The 11,010-nt window shown below is 41.0% G+C and overlaps 1 long non-coding RNA gene across 1 annotated transcript in view; it reads right to left on the reverse strand.

The window, feature by feature from the left end:
* LOC109322391 overlaps positions 1-4,391 on the reverse strand; it is a 20,026-nt gene extending 15,635 nt beyond the window's left edge. The window contains exon 1 of the long non-coding RNA XR_002104376.1: positions 4,378-4,391. This is a non-coding gene — a long non-coding RNA (uncharacterized LOC109322391). The remainder of the gene's footprint in view (positions 1-4,377) is intronic.
* Between the last annotated feature and the right edge of the window lie 6,619 nt (positions 4,392-11,010).

Here is an 11,010-nt window from a genome sequence, read left to right on the forward strand (position 1 = left end):
GCTGCTGCCCCCCTCCCGGCCCGCCGCGCGCGCGGGCTTTGGAAACTTTTAATGACCTAGCCCAGCTGCACCCCCGCCGGCGGGTCCTTGGGCCACGCGCGAGCGCCCGCGCCCGCCCCTCGCATCCCTCGCGGCCGGCTCCCCCCAGCCCTGACCCGACCCGACCAAGCAGCCTCCTGGGAAGGCAGAGCCCGGCATCGGCTTGCCTGCTTGCCACTTAATACATGACCATTTTTTCAGGCTGTTTCGGTTTCTGCAGCGCCTTGAGGTGAAAGGATTGGCTGGAGGAGAAGGGGAAAAAAATCCAACCACAACCAGTTGCTTGGAAGCTCTGAAGGGCCCATGGGACAAATCCACCTGGGGATCGGGGGAAAAGCTTGAGGTGTAAAAAGAAATCTGTGCCTGAGTGTGTATCTGGGATGTTTTCTCAGCCTCTTGTGGGCTAACATTGAGTGTGGTTTGGTACCAGCACCTGCTGAAGAGCAGCAGCTTTAAGCCCATCTTATGGAAATGGAAGACTTCTCCCTTGCTTGCTCACAGGGCCTTATGGCTAAAGGCAGGCAAAACTCGGGGGCACCTGAACCCCAAGCCTCTGGGCTTGGGTTTGCCATTAGGATGCCTGCCAAAGGTTTTAGAAACATCTGAAGTCCCAGGTCCGGGTGGAGGCTGTTTGCCGGTAGTAGGGCCACATATGGTTCTGGATTCTTGGATTTGGAATTAGTTTTTGTCAATTTGGCCTCAGATACAAAGTATATTAAAACAAAACCCAAGTTGAGATGGATTTAAATGGCAGTGTGTAGTGGAGGGTGCAAAGGCACTCCAGACCCATGTCTGGTAATTAGCTTCCCACTGGCCAGCTTCCAGTGGGAGGATCTCATTTACACGCCTACTTAATGGAAATGGGGGACTCTTCTGTAGCTTGCTCCTGCAGCCTTTGGCCAAGGGCAAGTAAAACTCGGGGGCATCCGAACCCCAATTCTCTGGGGTTGGGATGCTTGCTGATGGATTTGGATGTATCTGAAGCTTGCCATTTGGAACTGATCTGACTAATTTGACCTGACACATGACACATTCGTGTGTGTGTGTGTATCCATGACATTTTCTAAAAGTGGGATGTTGCCTGCCCCCATTCTCCTGCTTCCCTTGTGGCAGGTTGGGGTGTTAGGTCTGTGTTGTGTCCTGTTGAGAGTAGGCTGATGTAGAGTTTAGGTTATGGTTGTATGGGATGGTTTGTGTGGGAGGTTGGACCAGATGACCTTTTGAGGTCTCTTCTAGCCCTACTTCTCTTGATATATTAAAGCCTTAAGGGACCTACTGACAGTAGAAGCAATGCAGGGATCTGTAACTGAAGAGTTCATGTCTGGATGGGAAAGAAAAGTGGGCTTAAATTTCCCTCAAGTGAAATGGACACTAAGGAGTCTCAACCGGGCCCAAAGATGTGAAAGTGAAAAATGCCAGGAAAGATACCATCATTGTTAGATCTGAATCAATGCAACATGCAGTCAGTAGTAGGGACTAGTTGGTGATACTTGCACTAATTTGGGGAGTATGTCATTCCTGGGCTTACCAGTGGTGCATTTATATAGACCAATGGTTTTCAACCTGTGGTCTGTCTAAGGGGCCCACGAAAGATGACTATGTTCAACTGAAACCATGTGAATATTTACACTTACAATTCAAATGGGTTCACACCTCCACTTGAAATTTCCAAAGGGGCCTGCCGCCTTAATTAAAATTTGTAGGGATCTGCAAGTGAAAAAAGGTTGAAAGCCACTGATATAGACTGTTTGGTAGAAAGGAGTATATACGGATTTTTTCTCTGCATGATTATCTTACATTTAACCTCATGTATCTGTGTAAAACAGTATCTCAATACACAGTTATTATAGAGAAGTAGGGCTGGAAGGGACCTTCAGAGGTTATGTAGTCCAACTCCTAGAAGAAAACTGAGTAAAATATTCCTACTGGAGTCCCTGAGTCTTAGTTGCTCCTTCCTGCATGAGGGAGTGAAGGGCAACAATGCTAACAACTCAGAATAAGAGATCTGCTAAGTCATAACTGTCTGTTCATTTTTCTTCATTAGTAAATTCAAAATATTATCCCAATATTGCCATTGTTATTAGATGTATCATCCTTAGTGCTGCAGATTGTTTAATGAAAGTATATGGGATAATTCTATAGATGGTGAACTCAGCAAGCTGTGGGTATTTAGCATCTCTAAAACCAAGCCATTAGTTCTTTTTTCTTTTGCAAAGGAAGAAACAGACTTAAATTTCAAAGGCATGTCTGTGTTGATGTGGTCCAGGGGATGAAATTCTATGCAGACATCACTTGTTAATGACTTTGCCTGGGCAGCATGTGGAGTATGATGTGAGAATCAGGAAACATACAAAAAGCACCAGAAGCTTTCTGTACATGAGCTGTAAGAAAGGTCATTCTGACAGCTGTTAGGGTATCTGTAGATGAGCCACTAGCCTGCTCCGATGTTCTGTAATTACAGCGTGTCAGAGCAGATTTGATTAATCCAGTCTGTTGGGCATGCTAATCAGCATGCTCTGGGCAGCCTCTGCATCTCATGTATCAGTGTCATCATGCTTCAAAATGGTGGCAGGGTCGCTTTAACTAAAGCTTATTCAACAAACTTTAGTTAAAGCGCCCCCACTGCCATTTTGAAGCTCAGGGATGCTGATACATGAGACTCTGTAGGCGCTTTAATTGGAGCGCTCTCAAAGCCACTCTAATTAAAGCGACCCCCCAACCCCCGGAGCATGTGTGAAAACACCCTTAGGCTACGTCTAGACCAGCACAGTGTGTGGCACCGCAGAGACGTCTGTGGCACGACATACTGCACATTTATATGTTCTCTGCGCTGCAAGGGAGTGCTGTTCATGTGTGCACTGCTCGGCTTTTTTTTTCCTGTGGGTTTTTTTGACCCCTGTGGAAAAAAAAAAAGTGGAGCAGCATACGTAGAGGCAGCACATGCTGCTCAAAAGCAGAGCTGAGCCACCCAGAGCCATGCTGCAGCTGCTGGCCAGGCTTCGCGTGGCACAATCTCCATGGCTGTAGCCTCAGGAGGTCCCCAGGACTTGAGGTAAGGCTGCTGGGGCCAGCACAGTGCTGGCTCCAGCCTCTCCTACCCCACCCGGGGTAACTTGCCATGTGCCAAAGCACACGTGGCATGGGAGTTCACTGGGGACAAGTAGTGGCAGTGCAAGGGGTGCTGCCTCTACTTGTCTCCAGACCAAATGCCCACACTTGTCTGGATGTGGCCTTAAAGTCCAAAAGTTGGTTCTGTCAAAGACAATACTCAGGGAATGCGTGTTTCTTTATTATAGATTTCAGGCTTATATATTTATATTTATATCAGTTATTGATACACTTTGTAGAAAATCTTTTTAGCTGATGAATTTGTATCCACTCAAGAAGAGTCTTAATTTTAGAAAGATAAACTTAGGGTGCTGATAGTCCTGATAGCTTTCATGCTGAGGTATTTCAAATATACTTATGTCATTTTACTTATCAAGGGAGATAGATGTAAAATTGAGGCAACTGTTTGCATGTGTAATTTAGCTTTGCCTGTGCCAAAGACGCATTCAGAGGACTGTTAAATGTTCTCAGACTATATATATTCATTTAAGTCAAATTGCATTTGTGGGAAAAAAGACATGCAAACTGGTTTTTATAGTTCTCTCATCAATTCTAAATTAGACTGAACACAATTCTACCCCCAGGCATATCCAAATTTTGAAAATATTCATGCATTAGAGGAACAGATAAAGAGCCATTTTCATAGTTATTTCACCATCCATTTTTGACTGATGAATCAGAGTGGCTGGAATATGACAGATGTAATCGGGTACCCATCTTAATCATACTTATGCCCATTTAACGTTAAGTACTGTGAATAGGCACACTGAACTCAACACGGCTGCTCACTATGCATAATATTAAACGGGTGCGTATGTCTTTGCAAGCTCTGGCTTCAAGATGCATGTGTTTTTATGTATATAAACAAAACATACATAGTGAAATATATAATAAAACAAGATGTATATAAGCTTTACTGTTCTTATAATGCTTGGAGATTGATTGCTGTTTTTTCCATTACATATTTTTTCAAAGTATAGAATTGAGCCTATTCTTTTTAAAACTAAAAGAATTTAACAACAATGACACAATTTCTTTAAAAAAGTTCAGTAAGCACCCAAAGAGAATTTTCTTTATGCAAGTAATGTAGAGAAAAAATAGTACTGGTATTTCCTAGCTCAAAGGGAGTAGAAAAAAATATGTCATACTGTGGCTTTATGTAACTCTGAAATTTACTTGAGACACAGACATAACCTGAATGCTTTATGCACTAAAAGATTTGGGCATAACACAAGTACTGAATGTTATGGGGGAGGTCGGTTTGTCAGTGAAAAATCTTACATTTCGAGCAAACTCCTACTTGTAGAAAAATGATTAAAGTAGGCTGTAGTAAACTGGAATCTTTAAAGAAAGTATTGATAATACGCCAGAACCTAGTTGTTGTAGACATCTTTCTTCCATATTTTAGCTCAGGTGCTTACAAAAATATTTGCTTAATAAACAAAGTAAGTGAATGAATACATATTCAGCCTAAAAATGATGATGTTGCCAGTGCCAGTTTCTGTAAATAGAACATTAGCAGTGAAGAGATGATATGGTAGCTATCTCAGAGATGACCTTGGTTATTTCCTTCCCAGTTGAACAGTTAAGATTGCTTTATCAAAGCAGGCCTTTAACATAATTCCAGGTCTGGGGGCCTTGTTTTTTCTAGTAAAAATTATCATCCTGTCTCTGGCAGTGGCTGAATGTTTCGTAGGAGATGCCACATTAGGCGACTGTGGTATAATGTACTCTGCATACAGGAGTCATCCTAAACCCTAATAGGTGGAGATTGGTTGACCACTTGAAACATGAAGTATTATCTTCCTTCCAATATCATTCTCATTTCTTAACGAAATATATGTATCATAACTTAGGATATTCTTGCCACCTGTATAAACCTCCTATCACTACTTGAGGCGTACTGTGCATTTGTGGTTTTAGCTATATTATTAATACTCCTGAGCACACACTTCAAAGGAAAGGACTGAGAAGTATTTTCTTTTTCAGGGAGTAAATGCATGAGGAGAGGAGCTTCAGTAAACCTGAAAGCTGTTCAGTGGGATTGCTGCATGCTACAGAAAAAATACAAAGTTGAATTGACTTTAATCTGATTCTGATGACAATTTATATACGGAAATCTAATGCCCAAAGGGCCAAATCTGAACCGTTCTTACAGATGCCTCAACTCAGGTGTTGCATTGCCTTTCTCCAGAGGGATAATTTAGATAGTGAGGTTAGGCCCCAGGATCCCTATGTGGTCAAGGAGACGGTTAGGGCAGGGACAGATGTCCATTTGGAACAGTTTCAAATTCAGGTTGTTGTTGCGGACTGCACAGTAGCTGTTATGATCTAAGTTACATGTGCACAAGCCTCTCCAAGTTGAATTCTAGGTGAAGCAATGTTAAGGTTGGAGCCGTTTTGCTACATTTGTTTCACATCCAGCTTCTGCACATGTAACTGCTCAAATTGAATTGTGTGGTCAGAAGTAACAGACCCTCCTTTGCTTTTGAAACAGGTCTAATTGTATGCTTGTCCGTACCCTTAAATATCTCCAAAGACCAATCCGGATGACCTAGGCACAATAGAAAATGCCAGGTGTGTTTGAACTTCCACTCTTCATCCAACTTAGGAACCTGATTCAGGGCTGCACACTTGAATACCTCCATCCTCTTGGGATCCAGAGTGCCTGGAAGGGAGGTGCCATACTACCACTAATAGGACCTTTAACTTACAAATAGTTCACTTTCTGGATCCCTTTCTGTGACTTGTACACCTAGATTCCACTTAAATTCCATTTAGGGCCCTACAGAAATGATTTTGATCTGGCCCAAAACTGATTCTTTTCCATGATTGCTCTTCTTGTGGAACTGTACATTGGCTTTATTGACTGCAAGTGATGAACATGTTGAGAGAAAAACATATTTTTAAAAATAATAGACAAGATAAATGTACTAGGGAAAATATACAGTAGGCATTTATTCTACATTACTTTGAAGATTTTAAAGGAAAATCCAAAATATTTAAAAATGTTTTTGTTTTAGGAAATGTTTTTATTAGTATGAGAAATATGTGAAACATAATTTAGAACAGTGTGTTAACTGTATTTGGTACTACTAATCTTTAATTATAAACATTTTGGGGAAGAACCAAGGTTTTGTGTGATTTGATGCTTAAACAATAATGAATCTCTCTGACGTGGACAGAATCAAGAGATATAGGGTATCCCTTCTCTTGAAGCTGGCTTCTAGTACAGCCAGGGAAGGAAGACATGTGGGGTTAGGAAGAGGACAGTATGCTAGGGGAATTGTGGCTTACTGGGATGGCTGCTGCCCCAGATTTGAGGGGCCCTGGCTTCTAACTTGGATTCTTATTCTTCATGGGATAGAAATTTCCCCGGTGCTTTTTATCCACTAAATGCTAAATACAAGGTACATTGGCTCAGCTTCAAGAGGAGGGCTAGAGGGGAGCTGGATGATGTCTAACCCAGTGATTCTCAACCAGGGTGCTATGATATCCTGTGATGCCTTTAGTTCTTTTCAGGGGTGCCCCACCAGGAAGTGTTAGTATTATAAGGTGTGGAAACTTAATTGATAACATAAACCCAGAGATTTCAATTAGGAATCTATGGGGTTAAAAGTATTCTGAGCTGTTGTGTTCTTTCTGAGTCGTTTGCAAAAGAAAATTTGTATTTTTCAGCAGTAAAAAAATCGAGTGAAAACTAAGAGTTGACATTTTCTGAAGGATGCCTTGAGTTGAGAACTACTGGCTTAATCTCTGGCCTCAGGGTTATATCACTGCCAGGATGTTGGAACAAGTTTCCAAAGACAGATTCTTTCATCTTGAGGAAATATAATTTACAAACTGCTTTGAGAGCTGAATCTCTGCTTAGACTCCTAATCAAGCCTTCTGTGCTATGCTTGGTTTATGGTTTTCTGGGTTAATGAATTATGACAGGCTAACCTATCTCATGGAATCTGTATAACCATCACATATAATAACATCTAAACAGACACTGCAGACATACTTAAGATAGGGAAAAACCAACTCTCCACCTCTGAAACAGTCTGTAAACTAACAGAATATTTTGATCATCCCTCTTGTTGAACCTTTTAGTATTATTAGTGGATATCCACAGAAGATTGAAATACAATTGTCTTTTTGTTAGCAAATGCAGTAATGATAACGTCATCCCACTTTGTAATGACAGTAGGACAATGGAACAAGCTGCCTGGGGAGGTTTTGGTATCTCCTTTTTGTGGTATCTCCTTTATTGGAAGTTTTTAAGAAAAGGCTGTATTAGATCTAGCTATCTGTGCATGCAGTTGCATTAGATGACTTTAGCTGACCCTTCTGGTACTATGATTCTATAATTTGAAAGAGAATAATATCAGTTGCTTGGAACTTAATAGTGTGATGGGTTTAGCTAACTGATCAAGCAAGTAATTAGTAGCCAGATTTTCATCAATAAAGCATGTCACTTAGATCTATATGACTTAAGAATCACCTTTGACATCCCCATTAATTAATCCAGGCTATGAACAAATCTTTTATTCTTTTTTCCTCCACACAGTTTACTAAATCTAACCCTTCTAGTTTATCCAAAAGTCATACCAAGGGCACTCTTATCACACCATTGTCTACAACTGTTGGCCCGTGTCTCTTTGGGTCCCTCCAAAGGTTCCCTTCCTTCTCCCTGTGATGGTCCAGATTCTTCACTTTTCTTTTAAAACCCTGCCCTAAAACTCAACATTTTCTTTATCTTTTATATCCAAATCAGCAATCTGTTAGAGCGATGTGCTGCAACTTGTGATCTGGCCATTGCTGCAGGCTGTCAGTGCCCCTGCTACTGCAAGTTGCCACTCCCCTCTACAGAGCCCAGGCTGCCTGCTGCCACCTTCAGCATGCATGCCATGCACTGGTGATTCCCATCCCTAGCAGCAGTAGGGAGAAAGAAGTGAATCTGGCAGTGACTGAGAGCAGCACCTGCTATATGGGGTGAGAGAGAAGTGGCGATAGAGATGCTTCAGATGAAAGTTGTTGGCATGTGTGGGGGAGTTAGGGAGGACATGCTAGGTGGAGCTGTGTGCTGCCAATGCCTCATTTCACTCTGGGCCAATTCCAATCATTTCCTGAGCCAGATCTGGTCTGCGGCCTTGCCAATCCCTGTTTTATATCACACCACTCCCTGCTCTCAGCAATGGCACCAGCATTGTTCTATCATTTTTCTGTTTGTCATGCCTTGTTTGTATTTGTGTTTTTTTCCCAGCCATCTTTTACAACCAGAATGATCTCTCTGGTTTTAGGTCAATGGGTTATACCCTCTCTTCCTACAATATTTCCTTAAAACTAGCATATGTCAGAAAGCTAACAAGAAATTGCCAATATAATACTTAAGGAATGGTCAGTTGCAAATCAGCTACATACCTCATTAAACAGACACAGCATAAAAATACTGCTATTCTTTCCCCGGCTATTTGTGTGCTTCTTTAGTGTTTTTGGAATAGAAACAATTTGGATCAGGGCTGTGTACAAAAGTAACTACTTCCTGTACTCTTTTGATATAAGATAAATTTTGGAAACCCAATATTTATTCTAAAAATGGCCTTCATCTTACATTCAAGTAAAAAAGTTAAAAAGTTCTATGTGCTCCATAGATATATCTTTGTAAATGTGTCTTTATTTGATGTTTTCTTTTTTTCCTTAAATTTAGAGGAAGAAAATTTGGGTGCTAATTAAATTCAAGGGCATCTTTCATTCAAAGAAATAGAGTAATTGTTGGCACTTCCACATACATAACAACAGTGAAGGCTTCTGCAGGCTTTAATAAAAGTATAAATGAAGTAAAATTACAAGGCAATTTATACTTGTTTTCAGAGTAAGAAAACAATACACACCTCACATCCTTCTCAGAAAGCATGTAGCTAGTAACAGTAAGGCATACATATAGCTCAGGGTCATCATAGTAGGCGATAAGTTACTGGTAACCGTGTCTGCCCATAAAATTAATGCTAATGAGAAAACATCACATGCAATGCACCCTTCTAGCTCTGCCGGGCCTAAGTAAAATAAATAGCAATACCTAAATGTCAGCTCAAAAGTCATAACTTAGCCGCATGTGTATAACAATACAGTGAAACATTAAATGACTAACTGATAAAGAACTGAACACTCAGAAATATTTTCTATATTATTGCTAATACTAGTTTTTCTTTGGACTAGAAGAGAAAATTAAGGAAACATAGATGTGATTGTGAAATAGATGTTTTCATTTGTTAATGATTATACATCAGCTGCTGCATTCATTCAAGTTAATACAATTTATTGTCAATAAGTAAACTTTTAATTAGTCTGACAGCTTTTAAAAAGAATCACAAAGCTTTTAATCTTTTCATGAGCAGGATAAGATTTACTCTTCCTCCCTTTCTTGCTTTTTTCTCTCTGTATTTTTAATAGGCAAAAATATAGTTTTTTAACAAGCAAAAATATAGTAATAGCAAGCTTATGCGTGTCCCATAAATAATTCAATTAATGGAATACCTGGAAATCTCTAGGCTCAAAACGAGCAATTTCTAACTGGCAATCATTGATGTGAAGCTTGACTTTGAGCTTGCTCTTTCAATCCTGAAAACAAAATTCCTACTGAAGTCAATGGAAATTCTGCTTAAGTAAGGATCTGGGATCAAACTTCAGTCACGTAATACCCAGACATATGTTTAAACATTTATCTTTAAGCTGCGCCTAGCAATCCATTCCTAGGGGATAATTATACTTCATGAATGGCTGAATTTATGTAGCTTTTTGCCTCATGTACCTGATGGGAAATGGATACCCCAGAGCAATAGAAGGCCAACCTTTTTGGCAGGTGTGCCACAAATTAGCCTTGGAATCTTCCCTGAGTGCCACTCGGATCCCTTTCCCTTACCTGAGCTCCCGCTCTGCTTTCTGCTTTCTCCTCCTTGCTCCCTGCCTGATCTGCAGTGCTGCTTTCTGCTTCCTGCCCTATTGATCAGTGCTGCCTCTTTCCCTCCTGATCTGCTCTGTGCCACACACAGAGGCTGCCAATGCCACTTGTGGCACTTGTTCTGCAGGTTGGCCACTCTGTCCTAGTACATTTTTTGTTCAGCTTGTGTGGTTAATCATTCTTTTTGGGTTATTATGATTTTGCTTCATTATTTTATTTTTACTAATAAAGCTATTTTTACATATTGATCCATATCTAGAAGCAGTTGAGTATGTCACCATACCCCTAATGTTTTTGTTGACTTTATTTATTAATGTCATGGGAAAAGCTGATGGACTGAGCTGATGGCATTATTGTGATTTATAAACTCAGTCTCGAGGGCATGGCAGCCTTGAAGGAGCTGGTGGTGAAATTTGGGGTTGGTTTTAGAGGAGGGCTACAAAGAAATTTAAGAGTTTAGGAGGAGCCGAAATGCAAGGTGTTCAGGCGATTTTTGTGGAGGTGTGCAGATTGGAAGACTATGGTGTGTAGAAGCCTTCATGGATTTATACTCTGCCCTAGATTAGGCTGTTCAATGATTGTTATTAGTTGGTTGAACCCCGCCCTCCAATGTTGTTATAAACTGGAAAGATTGATATCTGTGGAAATGGTGAGGAGGTGGAATCTGTTGGCTTGCTCCTCTGCCTTGTGGTGGGCAAGAAAAAATGAGGACTACATAATTCGTTAGGTGGATACCAGGTTTGTTTTGTTTAACATCTGTTCCACTTGTGCTATCCCCTCCAGGGAGCGGAGTGTTAAGGGACACACACCTATACCTTATAATTTATTTATTTCATAGATTTCATAGACATCAGGGCTGGAAGGGACCTCGGGAGATCATCGAGTCCAGCCCCCTGCCCAAAGGGCAGGAAGTCAGCTGG

Source organism: Crocodylus porosus, unplaced genomic scaffold, assembly GCF_001723895.1.
Source record: "Crocodylus porosus isolate Cpor-Errol unplaced genomic scaffold, CroPor_comp1, whole genome shotgun sequence".
Classification (NCBI taxonomy): domain Eukaryota; kingdom Metazoa; phylum Chordata; order Crocodylia; family Crocodylidae; genus Crocodylus; species Crocodylus porosus.